General features: G+C 45.4%; 1 long non-coding RNA gene across 1 annotated transcript; it reads right to left on the reverse strand.

The window, feature by feature from the left end:
- Positions 1-294: 294 nt before the first annotated feature.
- On the reverse strand, positions 295-906 carry LOC309336090. The gene is made up of 2 exons (XR_014153895.1): positions 795-906; positions 295-500 (listed from the first exon to the last, which is right to left on the reverse strand). It is a non-coding gene; the product is annotated as an uncharacterized lncRNA (long non-coding RNA).
- Positions 907-20379: the final 19473 nt, after the last annotated feature.

The following is a 20379-nucleotide window of genomic DNA, read 5'->3' on the forward strand; positions in this document are numbered from 1 at the left end:
AGCAAAGCAGCAACTCAGTAAGATATTTACATCTCCCATGCAGAAAATGTATTTAAAAACTCTTCGACAAAGTGGGTGGGGTATTGTGTTTTTATTGCAGCGGGGAGCGAATGACCTACACTGACTGTCTTGTACATCTTCTAGAAGAGCTACAAATCTTCTTTGATTTTACTAAGCTTGTGTTCCAATGATTCATGGTTTTAAAAACAAATTAGTGTATACCTTATTTGCAGCAGAAATAACAACTAGACCTCACAGCAGCAAAATCAGGAGCGGGGGCAAGGAGAGAAGGTATTTGCTTTGAATGTTTTTATTCAGGGGAATGGGTTATGCGTCAATTAAGCTAAAAATAAATTTGTGCAGCAAGTTTGGTCAAAATGAAGGACCTGAGGTTTATAGCTGCAAGAAGGCCCAACTTCACTTTTGGGTGCTCCATAGATTCTTGTTAAAACCCAGAGGGTCTCAGCTTTCAACAGCCCAGCACTGACGGCATACCTTCCCTGTGAAATGAAGGATTATTACGATGTAGAGCAAATTCACTGAATGGACCATAAACATTACAGGCAGCTCATTTTTGATGCTTCCCTCTGACAAGCAAGTGAAGTTTCAACACACAAAGTCCGCTCTGACTGTAATGCAGTCTGATTGAAAATATCCCTCAGGGGAAGGTTTTAATGATTGTTAAAAAGCCTTGACAGCCTCACGTCATACTATGTCCATGTTACCGAAAGCTACAAAGCAACAGCCTTGCTTTAATTTTTAATTTTTTGTTTAGTGAAGAGTGGAAAACTCACGCTGGACAAAGCCAAGGTCAATGGCAAAGATCACTGACAGTTATCACTCCTGCATTTCAGTGATGGGGCACACCTCTGGAGAACTCTCTCACGTACAGTTCTGCCCTGTTGCAAAAATGAAAACAATGAGGAAACACCACAGCCAAGATCAAAGTTCCTCATCCAGCTCTTGTGATGTGAAACTATCCAGGTGCAACAACTAGTGATTCTAGATGGGACTGCATATCTACATCTAGCTTGCTTCCAGATGCCATATTGACTGAGCATTCATCCTGATTTTGTGGCCAGGGAGATTAACTGATTCTGCATCGAGACAATGCCATCCCTTGCTTTCCAGTGCATCCTATCCTGTTCATTTCTTCTAAATCAGGCTTCCTCCAGATGTTTGGCCCTCCAGATGTTTTGAGACTACAGTTCCCATCATCCCTGACCACTGGTCCTGCTGGCTAGGGATCATGGGAGTTGTAGGCCAAAAACATCTGGAGGGCTGAGGTTGAGGAAGCCTGTTCTAAATAACAAAAGGGAGGTTGGAGGTAGCTAAAAGGTAGTCTTTTTAGAATCTGACTGAAACATTTGCTTTAAAGCAGCCCCTCTCAGATGTTCTGGACTACAGCTCCCGTGGGTGGGGCTGGTGAGAAATGTGTCAGTTTGCATTTCTTAGTGCATAAAGTATTGACCTGATGTGTAGAGATCTTTCCTATTCTACTTGATTCAAGAGGGTTCTGGAAGCTTCTCTGTGTGAAAGAAACAAACAGAAGGTTCCTGATGTTTGGGTTATTCCTTCAGAGAAGCTGAGTACAGCTGGTTTAAACTGATTCTCTTCTCTCTTTCTGTGAAGATCGTGCTGACTATAAAAGTAGGGCAAGAAGGAGCCTGGGTTTCACTTTCTCTTTCTATCCCTCTTCCTTCTGGTGTGGTGTTCTGTACATAGTATGCTTAGTGTTAAGGTTTAGACTTATTAGAAGTTATTGTAAGTTAAGTCTGCTGCAACTGGATTTCTTATGGACAGTGCCAATCCTGAATGAATTGGATTTGTAACCATTATACTCATTTGCCTTCAGTAGCAGTAAAGCTCTGCTGAATGAAATGCAATTGCCTCTGGTCTATGGGGGGGGGGAGAATCCTGCAACATGTAAGTTTTTACTCTGCTAACTATACATTGGAATCTACTATATATTGAGTAGAATTTCATGAAAAATGTAATCCATCATCTGTCGTGGATGCTTTAGCTGAGATTCCTGCATTGCAGGGGATTGGACTAAATGACCCTTGTGGTCCCTTCCAGCTCTACAATTCTATGTTTCCATGATCTGGAGTCCCTAGTCTAGGGAAGGGTGTTTTACACAGTAAGGTGGTTGTTCGAACCTGGATGAAATCCAGAGATCCATGCAGGTGTTTCTTACCTAAGAAGCTCGGTTCCAGCTACGCTAATGCTTTCAAACATTTATGCTGTACAGGGCTGTAGCTAGGGGGTGGTGAGGTGGGGCCCCACCAGGGGTGCAGGCAATGGGGGGGCGCAAAATTGGCTTTAAAATATATCCAAAAATATAAATATTGATTATTGCCTCATAAGAAATGGTTTTAAATAGAGGGTGAATTGAATGGGGGGTGGAGGAGAGGCAGAAAGAAGAGCTAATCCCTGCGACAGGGTGAGCTCCCATTGCTCAGTTCCTGCTCCTGCCAACCTAGCAGTTTGAAAGCACATCAAAGTGCAAGTAGATAAATAGGTACTGCTCCAGCGGGAAGGTAAACGGCATTTCCGTGTGCTGCTCTGGTTCGTCAGAAGCGGTTTAGACATGCTGGCCACATGACCTGGAAGCTGTACGCCGGCTCCCTCAGCCAATAAAGCGAGATGAGCGCCGCAACCCCAGAGTCAGTCACAACTGGACCTAATGGTCAGGGGTCCCTTTACCTTTACTTTAGGGGGCACAATGTGACACAGGTGGCACTGTGGGTTAAACCACAGAGCCTAGGACTTGCCGATCAGAAGGTCAGCAGTTCGAATCCCCGCGACGGGGTGAACTCCCGTTGCTCGGTCCCTGCTCCTGCCAACCTAGCAGTTCGAAAGCATGTCAAAGTGCAAGTAGATAAATAGGTACCGCTCCGGCAGGAAGGTAAGCGGCGTTTCTGTGCACTGCTCTGGTTCACCAGAAGCGCCTTAGTCATGCTGGCCACATTACCTGGATGCTGTAGGCCGGCTCCCTCGGCCAATAAAGCAAGATGAGCGCAGCAACCCCAGAGTCGGTCACAACTGGACCTAATGGTCAGGGGTCCCTTTACCTTTACTTAGGGGGCACAATCTGGACGGTTCTGCCAGGGATGCAAGATCACCTAGCTACGGCTCTGATGCAATAAACTTTTATAGGCTACGTTGTGCCATTTCAGAGGAAAGCCTTGCTCTTGTCCTCTGCTGTTCATTGTAAAGGCCTTTGGCTATACACAACAAATTGATTGATTGACTGAAATCGAGAAGCAACACAGTTTGCCCTTAATGTCAGTGAAGAGCTTTCAGTCGCTTGATGACTTCAGCTTCTAACACAGAGTGGGATCTCAGCAGCTTTTTCTGCTTCTCCTTACTCTTAAAGAGATTAGGGCATCCTCTTATAAACATATTTATGAAGTAAAAGCAAGAGACTTCATCTTGGCAGCTTGGAATCTAACACCATTCTGTATCTATATTATTTTTCAGGATTAGAAGCTATTAATTCCTAAAATTGTGCTCTGGAGCGTAAGTAGCAGCAGCTGTAGCTCTTTGCTCAGAGCCTTTCCACATGGGTTACTTTCTGCTCAAGATATGCATTGTGAGGAGGAGGAGGAGGAGGAGGAGGAGGAGGAGGAGGACCCAAATGAGGTGCTCCTCTTCAGACGGGGTTTGGCAAAGAAAATGAAATCAGATTATTTAAAAAGGGGAAGCTGAAAAGGCTGAAGTCCACTGTCCATAAAATGAGCAACCTGGGTGCTAATAAAATGGCATCTCGATGCAGGTGGTTACACACTTCCTGTTTCTGTAATCCATTCTTCTTGCATGCACAGACTAATAAAATGCATCTTCTTATTATGTCACTACTGTACATGGAACATTTCATGCATAAAATATTAATCCTCCACACTGGTCTTTTGAGGGACTGATTGCACTGCTTTAAAAGAAGAAGAAGATGATGATGGAAGGATGGCTCCTGAGCAAAGCACTGCCAACACTGTACCCGAGACACTTAGCGGCTTTCAAGAGAAAAGGAAGACATGGGTCTGATAGGAATGCTCTAGGTACATGAGGTTAACACTGATGATTCTGCAAGGTCCTTCCAAAAGTATGATCATACACATCAGTGTTTTCCAAACTTGGGTCTCCAGCTTTTTGGACTACATCATCCCTAGCTTGCAAGACCAGTGGTCAGGGATGATGGTCCAAGTTTGGGAAACACTGTTATAAAACAGTGGTTTCCAATTAACTAAGAACTGAAGCCCCCCTGTTTTTCAAATGCCAAGCCATGGAGCCCTAACTTTTGAAAATGTTGGTCTTTCTTGTCGGAATCTCCGCTCAGCCTAGCTGATAAAGCCTCATCTTCCTCCGGCCGAGCCTTTGGAATCGCTTCCGACAAATAATTAACAACCTGAGCCTTTGATGAGGCTCCAAGGCACGTTGCCACCTTCAGCAGAGTTTCCAGCACAGGAAAGAGACGAGAGATTTGGGCTGCATTGTAAAGAGTTTTATTTCTAAGCTACGCAGACAGAAAAGACATCCTCTCTCTATGAAAGCAGAGAGCAACCAAACAAAGGAACAGGAAACCACTAACGTCACATCAAGTCTCCTTTCCCGTGAGACTTCCAACAGCCTGGAAGGTCTCTGGAATGTAAACAGAGTCCTGTGACTCCAAGCAGCTGCTCAGTGGCAAACAGAAACTAACATTTCTATGGTAGTTTTTGTTACGTGAATGGTGCCACCAAACCCACCTGCAGGGGTCCACAGACCACCAATTGGGAACCACTCCTATAAATTCTTTTACAAGGCTTCCTCTCATGCCCTTTAGGTATCCTGCCCCTTACCTTTCTCACAACCACACTCTAGAAGTTCCACTTCAGCTGCATTCACACAGCAGCTTGCTCTCTTCCTCCAAACTACTAATTTCCACATTATATTTGAACTTTCACATGATGAACTTTCAAAAATCTGGCAAACTCCAATGGAAGGTTAGCTCTCATTCCTGGGTTGATATCTTGCAGAAAGGAAAAGAAAAACCCTATTTACCCACAAAATTGTGGGAGTGAAGTGATAGGCGCATAGTTCTTTACTTCCATTTTCATTGAGGGATCTTGGGGGATCAGAAGAAGGCATGTTCAGAAAGGGTGGTGGAATAGTGACATTGTTCAAGGAAGTTCATTGTCATGCTGCACCACACCCACTGGTGTGAATAAAATTTAGCATGACATGTCAGTATATCGGTCAAAAAGCCACTGTTACATAGCACAGCAGGTACCACACTGAGAAAGGGACATTAGAAAATCAAGACATTAGAAAAGCTCTAGCATTATAATCAGGAAAACTAATGCAATACTTCCCACATCTGAATGCAGCCTCCACCCAGATCCTGCAAGGCAGTTGAAATCTCAGGCTCCCTGGCAGCCAGGGCTTTTTTTTTTTTCAACCAGAACTCACCGGAACATCTCTGGTGGGCGCCATTGTCATTATAAGAGAACAAGGGAGATGTTCTTAGTGTTCTGGCACCTCTTTTTCTAGAAAAATAGCATTGCTGGCAGCTCCTAATATGAGGATGTCAGGACAAGACAGCTGAAATGAACCTACCATTTGTAGCAGTAAAGGTAAAGGGAATCCTGACCATTAGGTCCAATTGTGGCCGACTCTAGGGTTGCGGTGCTCATCTCGCTTTATTGGCCGAGGGAGCTGGCGTACAACTTCCAGGTCATGTGGCCAGCATGACTAAGCCGCTTCTGACAAACCAGAGCAGTGCACGGAAACACCATTTACCTTCCCGCCGGAGCAGTACCTATTTATCTACTTGCACTTTGACGTGCTTTCAAACTGCTAGGTTGGCAGGAGCAGGGACCGAGCGACGGGAGCTCACCCCATCACGGGGATTTGAACCGCTAACCTTCTGATCGGCAAGTCCTAAGCTCTGTGGTTTAACCTACAGCACCACCCGCGTCCCATTTGTAGCAGTAGCAGCCACTTAAAAGCATCACCCCCTAAACATATGGGGGTGTATTTATTTATCTGTCACATCTGTACCCCACACTGTACCCCAGCCTCCAAGCATGTCAGGGGAGAATGAATGAGAGCTATCCCAGTCACATTTGATCCTCATCACAATCTTGGGAAGTAAGTTAGGCTGAAAAGAACTACTGGCCTCATGGCCCTGCTATTAGACAGAGTGAGGCAGGTAGCTACTTCAGGTGGCAGAGGCTGGGGGTCGCAACTGAGGGAATCACTGTTTCACTTAAGTTCTGTTCACAGGCTTCCTCTTGACTTCTCATTAGCCACTGTGAGAAAAGGATATCATTGGCCTGATCCAGCAGGTTCTGTCTTACATTCGTGTTTTAACTATTTTTAATGGTTTTAGATGGTTGTTACCTGCCTTAAGACCTGCTGGCAAAGGCTGGATAAGAAGAACAACAATGTTAGAGGGTATGGCGGTGGTAAGAGTTGTAGGCTGCACAGCAATCACCAGCACTGAAATAAGATCCAGCTTACTTCAGCCTGCCAGCCTGGTTAACTTCTGTACGGCCTCGGTCCAGTATACCTGAAGGAGCGTCTCCTGCCCAGACACTGAGGTCCAGTGCCAAGGGCCTTCTGGCGGTTTCCTCGCTGCAAGAAGCAAAGCTACAGGGAACCAGGCAGAGGGCCTTCTCGGTGGTGGCACCCGCCCTGTGGAACACCCTCCCACCAGACGTCAAAGAGAAAAACAACTACCAGACTTTTAGAATACATCTGAAGGCAGCCCTGTTTAGGGAAGCTTTTAATGTTTAATAGACTATTGTATTTTAATATTGTGTTGGAAGCCGCGCAGAGTGGCTAGGGAAGCCCAGCCAGATGGGCGGGGTATTAATAATAATAATATATTTTTTATTATTACATCAAAAGGAGGCACTGTCTTGTCTTTTACTTCAAGCAGGAAAATTGCTTTGGCTGGCTCTGCTGACTGGCTCAGAGTCACTCAATTTGCTTAGCTAAGTGGCCCCATCAGTATTGGCATTCCACCGGCTCCTGAAGACCCACCTCTTTCAATGAGCATTTCCCAGATCTCCAGACTTCAGGCTCCTGCTTTGATGGTTGTTGTCACTATTATGCTGTTTCAATGGGCTTGCTTATTATAGATTTTAATTACAGACATTTTGATGTAGTAGTTGTACTATGTATTTTAATTACCAGTAGGTGAGTTCTTATAACTTAACATAAGAAGAGCCTGCTGGCTTGGGCCATCGACTCATCTAGTCCAGCATCCTTTTCTCACTGCGGCCAATCAGATGCCTGTGGGAAACCTACAAGCAGGACCCAAGCACAAGAGCACTCTTTTCTCCTGCAGTTTCCAGCAACTGGCATGCACAAGCATTCTGTCTCCAACCATGGTTATTTTGTAGTTTATCTGTTTGTGAACCGCCTTGTTATTTCTGCTATACTCTGCCCCATGCTGAGTCTTTAATAAGATTATGGCAAATATCTTCTCACGTCAACAGCTTTTTGAAGCATGAGGGTGGGGAGGTGTTTCCTGAAAACTATTTGATGAGTATAATTTTTTGTATAATGGTGGCATAATTTGCCACCATTTCTGTCGACATGCAGAGGGCTGGGAGGCCAGCTGGCAAGCCCAGCTGATGCTGCTCCTTCCAGCCATCCCACTGAGAAGACCATCGGCCTCTGCTCTGACATAAATCAGCGATCTGGGCTTTGAAGCCAGGGCACACTATCAGCAGAGTGAACTGCACACACAGAATAGGTGTGAGGCTTGTGGAAGCATACTACTACTACAGATTATTAATCATAAATCAGGACAAAGAAACATGTCATCTCTCTCTCTCTCGTCTTCTCAGAGAGAACAGGAAAAACAAAAGCTGTACACAATGGAAGTTCCCAGCAAACTGTGCTGGAATGTAAACAGACATATGACATGCAACAGTTCCACACGTCTGCTCCTTAAGGTGGACTGGAAATCTCAACAATGTTTTTGTTCTGCTGCTGCTTTGGCACTCTTCCCCCCACCCACCCCTGGCTATGTCTTCTTTTCCATTCTAGAGTGATCCCAGCCAATCAGGGATCACGTAATGAATGTGATGACATCACAGCACAATGCAGACAGTTAGATTGGGCCGTGTGCTGAAATCACCGAGCGCAAATGGAACTCATCCAGAATGCTTCTTATATCAGTGAAATGTTTTATTCCCTTTCAAAGCAATCGCCAAAAAATGTGCCAAATACAGGAAGGGAGTGATTTTAGACACTGTTTAAAAATGGGCAGGAAAACGGTTTAGCCCTTGTGTCTGTTACAATGTCCCTTTGCACTAGGGAGTCTGTGGCGAAATGGGTAAGTGTGTCTGGCTGTTCACCAGAAGGTTGGTGGTTCAAGGCCACCCAGGGATGGCTGTGGGCAGGATTCCTGTATATCAGGGAGTTGGAGCAGATGGCCCTCGGGATCTCTTCCAACTCTACGATTCTATGAGTGCAGTTATCCCCATCTGTGGGAGTTCCTGAGCACACTAATTTGTTCTATAAGTCAATGTATGTTATTGCAGAGTGCTAGCATGCAGTGAGAGATTTTACTTTCTTGGGTTCCATGATCACTGCAGATGGTGACAACAGTCACGAAACTAAAAGATGCCTGCTCCTTGGGAGAAAGGCGATGACAAACCTAAACAGCATCTTAAAAAGCAGAGACATCACCTTGCCAACAAAGATCTGTACAGTTAAAGCCATGGCTTTCCCAGTAGTGATGTATGAAAGTGAGTGCTGGACTATAAAGAAGGCTGATCACCGAAGAATTGATGCTTTTGAATTATGGTGCTGGAGGAGACTCTTGAGAGTCCCATGGACTGCAAGAAGATCAAACCTATCCATTCTTAAGGAAATCAGCCCTGAGTGCTCACTGGAAGGACAGATTGTGAAGCTGAGGCTCCAATACTTTGGCCACCTCATGAGAAGAGAAGACTCCCTGGAAAAGACCCTGATGTTGAGAAACATTGAGGGCACAAGGAGAAGGGGACGACAGAGGATGAGATGGCTGGACAGCTACAAACATGAGTTTGACCAAACTGCGGGAGGCAGTGGAAGACAGGAGTGCCTGGCGTGCTCTGGTCCATGGGGTCACGAAGAGTCGGACACGACTGAACGACTAAACAACAACAAAAGCATGCAGTGGTGACTGGTAACCATTGGGGCAGGTGGGACAGAAGAAAGGGAGATCAAGAGCAGGGGGAGCCAGAGCCAATGACAGATGGACCCAACTAATTTTAGTTTTGTCCCCATCCTCTACCCTGCTGAGTTCTACAACAGCAACATTGAGCTTGAGAAGGAAGGTGACTGGTGCTGACAGCACCCCTGAGCTGGACATAATAAATACAGTTACAGATAGGTAGCCGTGTTGGTCTGCCATAGTCAAAACAAAACAAATTCCTTCCAGTAGCACCTTAAAGACCAACCAAGTCAGTTCTTGGTATGAGCTTTCGTGTGCATGCACACTTCTTCAGATACACTTCTTCAGATATTGTGTATCTGAAGAAGTGTGCATGCACACGAAAGCTCATACCAAGAACTGACTTGGTTGGTCTTTAAGGTGCTACTATAATAAATACAGTATATGAGGCAGGTGGGGGGGCTGTCTGAGGTCAGACTGAGGTTGGTGGGGGCCACCCCCCATTCACCCTAATGGGTCAGTCTCCACAGCTGGCATGCCAGACAAATAACTACTGTAGTCTCGAACGCTTATTTTGCCAATGATTATCTCCAATTTTCTCTCCCAACCATCAACTCTAGGGAGGGAACTGGGTGGCCTAAGTATTGGGTTTAGCTTCATCACATGACCTCTACTTGATGACTTTGGCAACCAGCGCTTGCCAAATCTATGCTTGGAAGTAAATTCAGCTAAAGCATCCTTAGTTATGTTTTTTTAAAAAAAGGAAAAAAATAGAACCCAACCACTTACACATGAGATTTCTTCTGCGTTTGGGTAAGAACAATGTCCAATTACGGGCTGTTCTTTGGAAATAAATTAGAACTTCAATGGGGTATCAACTAATTATCTCCTAAGGAGAAAAAAAAAGCACCAGCCCTTTAATTTTATGTTAATAGAGCTAAAGGAATATTTAGCTGTGTCATTTATGTATGAAATGATGCTATAAGCCTCACAACATCGAAGAGCTAAAAGGGTTTAAATCAGGAGCTAGAGCCCCACACAGTGACCTTGCCACCTTTTCCCAGGTGGCAAACTGGATAGGAAATTGGCAGCACCAAACCATATGATTAATTAAGCCGCATCGTGAAATTCTAAAGTCATAGCAACTAGCCAAGCTATGCAAGTACAGTTCTCTTAAAAGATTTAATCAGGTTTTGGGCAAAAAAACCCCCACTCTATATTAGTAGATTTGGCATTCATCTGAGGAAAAGATCAATGATGCTAAACTGTCAAATACTTAAAAAAAAAATGTTTGCAGAAAAGTGTGTCTAGGGAGAAAACTCTTACAAAAAGTTTAACAGCACTATGCAACTAGAGAATTTGTGTTGACTTAGAACAAAAGCAGAGGGAATCTTTTCAAATATGAAACCATGGCAGGATACTTGTTCATATACAGGTATATTTTTTTTCTAGCTAAGAAATGTGAGGTTAGCTTACAGTTTGCAGAGGATGGGAGGATTTGCAGATATTAAAATCCGTAAATGTCACCCCTTAAGATTGCCATTTAATTCTCAGTCAATGGAAGGAAGAGAGTGTCCTTTGCTAAATATTTATTGATGTCCACGTCTGCAGTTGCACTTCAGTTCTTTAAGAACTCATGTCCAGCATCAATGACAAAAGTTACAAACACATTCTGATTCCATAATCGCATTAATGGTACCTAACAAATAAAAGATTGGGGGTGTAAAATCATGTGAAAAATAATGGAAAATCTGAATGCATTAGAGTGCACAAAATGTTTCGAAAAATACAGGGACAGAATATTTAGAACCTTCTCCCCCGGCTAGCAAAATGAACTAGAAGATGGATAAAACAAAACAAATTCCTTCCAGTACCACCTTAAAGACCAACTAAGTCAGTTCTTGGTATGAGCTTTCGTGTGCATGCACACTTCTTCAGATACAGATTCAGTGTGTATCTGGCTGCGCATGCACAGTGGGAGACACCATTAGCGAAAGCGCGCCTGATGTTATGAGCGGTTTCCAGTTATAAACTGACCTCCGGAACCAATTAAGTTCATAACCAGAGGTACCACTATCTGAAGAAGTGTGCATGCACACGAAAGCTCATACCAAGAACTGACTTAGTTGGTCTTTAAGGTGCTACTGGAAGGGAGAGGTACCACTGTATTTGAGGGATACATTGTGGGCTTAATTTGCATCTGAAATATTATTGAAATATTATTTACTTGTCCATGAAACTGTACCTTCAGCACACGCCAAACTGCATCACCATGAAGGCTTCATTACTATGTATGCTTACCTGAGCATTGGTTGCCATCCAATGTCTGTCTCAGGAAGCAGTAGAAGAGGACACCTTTGGGGGCTGAAGTCAAACCGTTGGAGAGTTACAGCGTCTGATGTGGCTGTAGAGACCGATATGGGAGAGACATGTTTTGTTGCAGGTGGAGCAGATGAAGGTGTCCGGTTGGGCTGCTGCAGATGCACCATGGGGTTTATTCTCTCTGCGCTCCTCCCAGTGGCAATTCCTCCTCTGGTCATTGCTATGAATGCACAACCTGTCTGTCTGTCTCCTGACACTGGGGTCATCTGCAAGGGATTCCCATATGGTGGGGTTGATGTTGCCAGCCTTCGTGTCATGCTTGAAGACATCTTTGTAACACACAGTTGTTCTGCCAACAGTCCTGGTGTCATGGTCCAGTCTACAGGCGATCGAAGTCCCGGCTGAAGATGTCGGGACCGGGGGCAAGATGGCAGGGTGGGAGCAGGAACAAGAGTCCAGAAGCCAGAGGTCCGAGGGTCAGGAAGCAGGGAGTCATGAAGTCAAGGGTCCAAGGACCAAGAAGCAAGGAGTCAAGGAGCCACGGTCCAAGGATCAGGAAGCAAGAAGCCAAAAGCAGCAAGGCAGGAAATGAGTTGCTGTGGCAAAGAGCCAGAGGGAAATGCTGACCTTGTATCCCTTCCTGGCTCTTGCCACCAGGTGCAGTGAGTTACCAAGCGGCCTCACCTGTGCGGTGAGGCTTTGCCTCTCCAGAACAAACTTAGGAAGGCTCCAGTCCTGTGAAGCCCTACTGGTCACAGGGCCCGGCTCCAGCACACACTCCTGACACCTGGTGCCTGACGCCACCTCCCCGTAGAGCATATCATTGAGGATCCTGCCATGTTCCATTCTGTGGGCATCATCAAGCCAGCATAGATGTCACTGAGACAGGGGTGTGAACATGCTGGGAATGGGTGATTGGGAGAGCACATCTTTGTTGCAGATTCTGTCCTGAGTATGAGTCATTAAATGTAGTAGGACTTCTTACTCCAGAGCAAGCTTGCATAGTTTTGCGCTTCCCATCTAAATGCAGGCTGGGCTGGATGAATCCCTAGCTGGAATTAAGATTGCTGGAAGAAATATCAACAATCTCAGATATGCAGATGACACAACCTTGATGGCAGAAAGTGAGGCAGAATTAAAGAACCTTTTATTGAGGGTGAAAGAGGAGAGCGCAAAATATGGTCTGAAGCTCAACATCAAAAAAACGAAGATCATGGCCACTGGTCCCATCACCTCCTGGCAAATAGAAGGGGGAGAAATGGAGGCAGTGAGAGATTTTACTTTCTTGGGCTCCATGATCACTGCAGATGGTGACAGCAGTCACAAAATTAAAAGATGCCTGATTCTTGGGAGAAAGGCGATGACAAACCTAAACAGCATCTTAAAAAGCAGAGACATCACCTTGCCAACAAAGGCCCGTATAGTAAAAGCCATGGTTTTCCCAGTAGTGATGTATGGAAGTGAGAGCTGAACCATAAGGAAGGCTGATCACCGAAGAAATGATGCTTTTGAATTATGGTGCTGGAGGAGACTCTTGAGAGTCCCATGGACTGCAAGAAGATCAAACCTATCCATTCTTAAGGAAATCAGCCCTGAGTGCTCACTGGAAGGACAGATCGTGAAGCTGAGGTTCCAGTACTTTGGCCACCTCATGAGAAGAGAAGACTCCCTGGAAAAGACCCTGATGTTGAGAAAGATTGAGGGCACAAGGAGAAGGGGACGACAGAGGATGAGATGGTTGGACAGTGTTCTCGAAGCTACCAGCATGAGTTTGACCAAACTGTGGGAGGCAGTGGAAGACAGAAGTGACTGGCATGCTCTGGTCCATGGGGTCACAAAGAGTCGGACACGACTAAACAACTAAGCAACAACAATAAATGCATATTCTTCCACTCCCATCTCCTCCTTCTTCTTCTTTCACCTCCATAATGTTGATAGTGAGCTACCCAGAACAGGAATCCATCCTCTTGTACTTGGGAAAGTGACATGAGCATTGTTGTTGAGGAGATGAGAAGGAGAGGAAGAGATCCCAACACATCAGTAGGACTTTGCCAACACCTGTTGCACTTGTAACCAAAAGTTTGTGATTTCTGGTGGTTCCTCCTTCTCTCTGGTACCCCCTAAACACCTGAAAATCTGCTCTGGGTGGTGCCTTCCTAAACAGTGGGGTGCAACACCAAAAATTGTCTTGTGCCTCTTCCACCCATGGGAGCAGCAAGTTAGTAGACTGGGAACCTCTGATCATAGCTGTCAATGTTTCCCTTTTTTAAGAGAAATTCCCTTATTCCAAATAGGATTCCTTGCAAGAAAAGGGAAAAGTTGACAGCTATGCCTCTGATATATTGGGAGTCCCATCTGCGAATGGAAGGAGCCCTTCCATTCACATTTTGGCATGCAGATGGAAAGTTCACACCTAAAGATGAAAAAATAATATTATATAATAGTTGACCATTTGCTGCCCTTTAATGGTAGCCAATATTTGGCAAATGAGAGGTATCTTTAAATGCATCTTTGCATTTTTTTAAAATGCAAAAGCAACTTTAAGGAGGCCTGATCTGTACAGTGGTACCTCTAGTTACGAACTTAATTCATTCTGGAGGTTCATTCTTAACCTGAAACTGTTCTTAACTAGAGGTGTGCTTTCGCTAATGGGACCTCTTGCTGCTGCTGCGCCGCCGGCACACGATTTCCGTTCTCATCCTGGGGCAAAGTTCTCAACTCGAGGTAACTCTTCCAGGTTAGCAGAGTTTGTAACCTGAAGCATTTGTAACCTGAGGTGTTTGTGACTCAAGGTACCACTGTATTATTATTATTACCTTAGTGAGAGGAGGCTCTTAACCCCTTTGTCCCTTCCTGTGCCACTCAGTCAAAACTGCTATCTGCATCCAAATTAACCCATTTTTAAAAAAAAAAAAATCATTTTACAATACATTGTCAAGAAGTAAGGTTACAGGAAACCAGCCAGAGGGCCTTCTCAGTAGTGGCGCCCTCCCTGTGGAACGCCCTCCCATCAGATGTCAAGGAAATAAACAACTACAGTGGTACCTCGCGTTAAGAACTTAATTCGTTCTGGAGGTCCGTTAGCCTGAAACTGTTCTTAACCTGAGGTACCACTTTAGCTAATGGGGCCTCCTGCTGCCGCCGTGCGATTTCTGTTCTCATCCTGAAGCAAAGTTCTTAACCCGAGGTACTATTTCTGGGTTAGCGGAGTCTGTAACCTGAAGCGTCTGTAACCTGAAGTGTCTGTAACCCAAGGTACCACTGTACCTGACTTTTAGAAAACATCTGAAGGCAGCCATGTTTAGGGATGTTTTTAATGTTTGATGTTTTATCGTGTTTTTTAAACTTTGTTGGGAACCACCCAGAGTGGCAGGGTATAAATACTATATTATTATTATTATTATTATTATTATTATTATTATTATTAACTTCCACAACACATTTAACATCCCAGCTAGATTTGTCCTGAAGGAATGACTTCAATTTGCCTCATAACAGGTCTTACAGTGTTTGCCAACTTCTCATTGTCACGGCTAAAATGGCCGCTGTTTCTTTAATGCGAATACAGCTGCATCAGCATGACTCAACGGCCTGCAGCAGGTTGTATATATATAAAGTGAGAAATGTTAGTTTGGGCTGAGGCTGGTGTTTGGGTTGGTTGGTTGGTTAGTGCTGGTGTGTATAGTTATTCAGTCGTGTTTTGCACAAAGACTTTTAAGAATAAAACTCTGCAAGGATATTCTCGTGGACTCTTTTATGCAGACAAGGGTCCGAGGACCAGGCTGAAGAGACAAAGGGAGGTCAGAACCCTTTCCTTCTTTTTTTTTTTTTTTTGCTTTTTACAAACACTGATATACATCTGGTTGGTCACTGTGTGAACAGAAGACTGGATAAGATGAGCCATCTGCCTGACCCAGCAGCGTTCTTTTTACGTTCTTCTACTACTAGTTCTTATAGCATGCAACTCCATGCACGTTTACTTGGAAGCCAACCCCACTGAAAACTCTACAGGCAGCTCCCAATTTATGTGTGCATTGCGCCGAACCCGGAAGTAACTAAAAAAGGGGCAAAAACAGCCCTAAAAGAGCACAAAAGGGCAAAAACGGCATGAAAACAACAACTAGCAATCCCACAAGCTTTTGGAAGTGCAATCTTAGGAGCCTTTGCACTGATCATTGAGGACTGTGGAGAGTGCAAATATGACAAAGGGGGCTTGGTGGGAGCGATTGGGGTGGAGTTTGGTTGTCTGGTAAGTGCTGCTGGTTTTTTAAAGAGCTTTCCTAGGGTTTCTGGAGGTTTCGAGGGTGTTTGCAGGCTTTTCCAACAGTGTTTCAAATACACATGATTTCACTGAGGTGCGTGGTGCCTTCGAGACATAACCCCGCGCAAATTGGGAGTTGCCTGTACTGTGGGAACATGCATAGGATTGGCCTGTGCACCTGATATTCTCAAGACTGGCAAATCTGCAAAGTTTTGAGAGCCAGTTTTCCCAGTCTCTAAAAGGCAGGTGGCCCCATCACACACACACCCTCTCTCTCTTTGTTTTAGTTTTAATCTGGACCATTTGACATCAAGGACAAAACAACAACACAGAGCCCTCAGGCCTTTGTGTCAAAAGGCCCCTATCCCTTTGGAGATGGTATGTATTTCAGTGAGATAGGATTCCCCATTGTTTACCCTCCTCTTTATGATGTAAATGTGTCCTGATTTTTATTTGTGCGATTGTGTCTCGGAGGCCCCTTTTCATTTGGCAATGGGGGTTTCATTTAATAAATGTCCTATTAATCCCAGTGCTCTATCAGGAGAATTTAAGCTTGTTTCAATTCTTTGATTGCTTTTTAGGGATTATAGGAAACTTCATTGTCCTCCGCTGCACTGTGAATAAGTAAATTTAAATGATAGGTAGGCACCCAAAAGAAATCTATCGATAGCTCTTAGATATATATGCAGAGTATATATGCATTTATATAGCTTGCAAAAAAAGAGAGAGAGAGATGCCATATGAGAGGGGGGGAAATATCAAATCAAGGCACGAAGAAACTGAAAAATACTACATGTATCATTCACCTGATTTCAATTGTGGCTCCCTTTTGAACCTCGGCCAAATCATTTTGTACATTAAAAATTGGTCAGGGATGATAAGATTCCATTTTCATGGTTGGTAATGCAGAACCGGTGAAAGAATACAATTACAGACCCCTGAGTAAACTCTGCGAATGTCAACTTGATGTAAATGATCAAGTGTCGACAAAGGGGCTGGCTGGTAGAAGGGGAGGGGGTGGCAGGCTGAGGCGGGGGGAGCAGGGAGAGAGAAGGGGTGAATCTGCTTCCTCCTCACAGGCCTCCAACATGCCGGGGTGTGGACTCGCGTCGTGGGTTCTAGGCTGGTGATTTGGAACCTGCCTCAGGCAATATCCCACACACTGCTGCTGATCAACGCTGTGGTGTAGCTCTCTCCTCCCATCGTACGGCTGCAAAAGGAACCGTACACTCAAAATGTCCCCATTTCCGGTCGCTGTCAATATCTAGCTAGCTGTCATCTATCATCTATTGCTATATTGGCTTCGGGGGAGGTTCTGAGGATGCTTTATTTATTTTAAAAAATATGAATTTGGTTGTTGTGCTAACACATGCAGTGTGGTGTATTCCCACTCCCACCCCACCCCTTGTATCGCCTTCCATTGGAGTGCCAACTTGTATAACATATGGGAGCGCAGGTAATCCCTGCCCCTCATAATTGATCACAAGACATGGTGCCCCCTCGAATATTTTATGGGGGGGGAGGCAAAGGGTCCTTAACCCCAGGAGTTGACTCCCATGCCTTCCACAATCCCCATTGAACAATAAGGATTACCAAATGTGTTTGAGGTGAATATCTTCTATAAGAATTACAAGAAGATCTGAGGGTATTCAGTCTTCAGGCCAAGTAATGTGTGCCAAAAAGCATGTGCTGGGATAAAATGTGCATAAAAATGCATATCCATGCATGGACAGGCGGAGTCCCCCCCAACCTCCAGGTGACCCCCAAGTGGAATAATGACTCAAGACAACGTGCTATGGGATTAAAATTGACCACAACTTTATTAAATTTCAGGTGTAAGGAGACCTTGGCTCAGCCATTGGGTGTTTATCTTTCCCAGTCCCCAGCCGGGGATCTGGGAGACATCAGGGTTATCCAGAATGTGTGGGGATCAGGCTGGCTCTGGAGAACATATGTTCAAGCAGAGAGCCCACCCCCCGTTTTGCTGCCGTTGGAGGGGAGAGCAATAACAACCTCTCGGCATATGACCAATGCCTCCCCTCAGGACCCCTTGAACGGGGATCACCACCACAAGGGGGGCGTGGGACACCACTTCATGCCCCCCCCCATTTAAGAAGATAGACTAAAGGATTCCCAAGGCCTGAAACCGCCAAAGTTGTGACGTTTTGCTATGGGAAAGGCAAAACCTGCCAATGCAGGAAAATTCCTTTCCAGCCCTTCAACAGCGACCCTGTCGTAGCAGCGCCCGCGTACCTGTGGAGAAGAGGTTAACCTGCAAAAGAAGACTTAACTGAGGGAGGGCAGGGTGGGATAAGCTCTGGAGCCAACTGACACTTCGCAGGTAAGATTCACCTTTTGTTGTGTGGGCAGGACGGTCCCTCCCCTTACCTGGCCAATCCCCTGGCAACGCCTTACCAGGTGGGATTGGGGGATTGGCTGAGGTAGGCAGAGACCTCCAGGTATTGAGCCAGACCTCCAGGTATTCCTGACAGTAAGAGCTGTTCGACAGTGGAATTTGCTGCCAAGGAGTGTGGTGGAGTCTCCTTCTTTGGAGGTCTTTAAGCAGAGGCTTGACAACCATATGTCAGGAGTGCTCTGATGGTGTTTCCTGCTTGGCAGGGGGTTGGACTCGATGGCCCTTGTGGTCTCTTCCAACTCTATGATTCTAGGTATCCCGGCTGGGGAGGATGAAGCCAGCCCGAACTACCAGGAGACGCACTGGGATCCGGGGGGCTGCATGCGACCATGCAAAAGGCACCCCCCCATTTGATGTGGGGAGCGGTCATTGTGAAAATAACATACAAAAGTGCATTATATTTGGAGGATACCTAGTTAGGACAAATTCCAGTCCCATGTCCCAGTTGCCTTGTCCTTTGCCTTTGATACTCAAAGGTCAAAGATGTGCCTTTGTCCTCACTCATGGGCTCCCTTCACCATCATTGAGAGGTGATGCCCACACCTTCCTTGGCGTTTCCTCTGCTTCACTATCTGAAAAGCTGATTGGTTTGAACTGGAGGGACTGTTGGTACCTGCAGAACCAGTGGCTTTGGTGGGAACAGTGTTTGAAGGAATACCTATGCACACTCTTTTGGGATGACAGCTGTGGTGGTCATGTGAGGCAACAGCCATTGGACATGAGATGCAGGACTTCTTGCGATATTACAACACATTGCCATCAAATGAATGCCGTCATCAGTGAGCTCTATAGCGACAATGAGAACAGCACACACTCCCTATGACCATGGGGAACCTAGGAACCTAGGGAAATGCCTTCTATTGAGGCAGACCCGTTGGTCCATTTATCTCAGAATTGTCTACAATGGCTGGCAGTGGCACTTCAGGGCTTCAGACAGGGGTCTCTTTCAGCCTTACCTGGAGATTGGATATGAAACCTTTTGTATGCAAAGCAGGTTCTCCAGCCTTGAGGTAGGGAACATCACCTCTTGAGTGCCTGCCTGCCTGCCTGCCTGCCTGAATCTTTCATGGAAGCAAAAAGGGGCACCTATGGAATGCGACTGTGACGCGGCAGCTAAAAAAGCCAATGCAATTCTGGGCTGCATCAATAGGAGTATAGCATCTAGATCAAGGGAAGTAATAGTGCCACTGTATTCTGCTCTGGTCAGACCTCACCTGGAGTACTGTGTCCAGTTCTGGGCACCACAGTTCAAGAAGGACACTGACAAACTAGACCGTGTCCAGAGGAGGGCAACCAAAATGGTCAAAGGCCTGGAAACGATGCCTTATGGGGAACAGCTAAGAGAACTGGGCATGTTTAGCCTGGAGAAGAGTAGGTTAAGGGGTGATATGATAGCCATGTTCAAATATATAAAAGGATGTCACATAGAGGAGGGAGAAAGGTTGTTTTCTGCTGCTCCAGAGAAGCGGACACGGAGCAACGGATCCAAACTACAAGAAAGAAGATTCCACCTAAACATTAGGAAGAACTTCCTGACAGTAAGAGCTGTTCGACAGTGGAATTTGCTGCCAAGGAGTGTGGTGGAGTCTCCTTCTTTGGAGGTCTTTAAGCAGAGGCTTGACAACCATATGTCAGGAGTGCTCTGATGGTGTTTCCTGCTTGGCAGGGGGTTGGACTCGATGGCCCTTGTGGACTCTTCTAACTCTATGATTCTATGAATCCTACCATCCTCACTTTAATAAAGGGATGGGGAACATTTTTCAGTCTGAGAGCCACATTCCCTTCAGGCCAACTTTCTGGGAGCCACATTCAAGCTGGTCTAAGGAAAAACTGGGTAGAGCAATGAAATTTTTTTACCTTTGCAGGTGTCCAAGACAAATGGAAAGTGTTTCCCACGGTCACTGACCTTATTTCTCCATTCTCCAATCAACCAGGTTTGGCAGGTTTTTTGGGAACCATACAAAAACCTGTGCGACTTCTTTGCCGAAAGTGAAATGTTGGATGAAAAGGCATACCACACGTGGCAATCTCGCTTTCTAGCCACCGTCTACTTTGGGTGGGGGAAAATACACACCTCTTGTCTGTCTCCATCCTGAAACAATACATGGCTGATTCCTTTCTCCCTTTCTAATCTCTGGAAAACACTGCCTCCGAGTGGCAAGCTTCAAGATAGAAGACTTCCAGTCCCTGTTTCCTTCCCCACTCCCCTTCATCTCATTCCCCTTT

Source organism: Podarcis erhardii (genome assembly GCF_964252035.2).
Source record: "Podarcis erhardii genome assembly, chromosome: 1".
Lineage (NCBI taxonomy): Eukaryota > Metazoa > Chordata > Lepidosauria > Squamata > Lacertidae > Podarcis > Podarcis erhardii.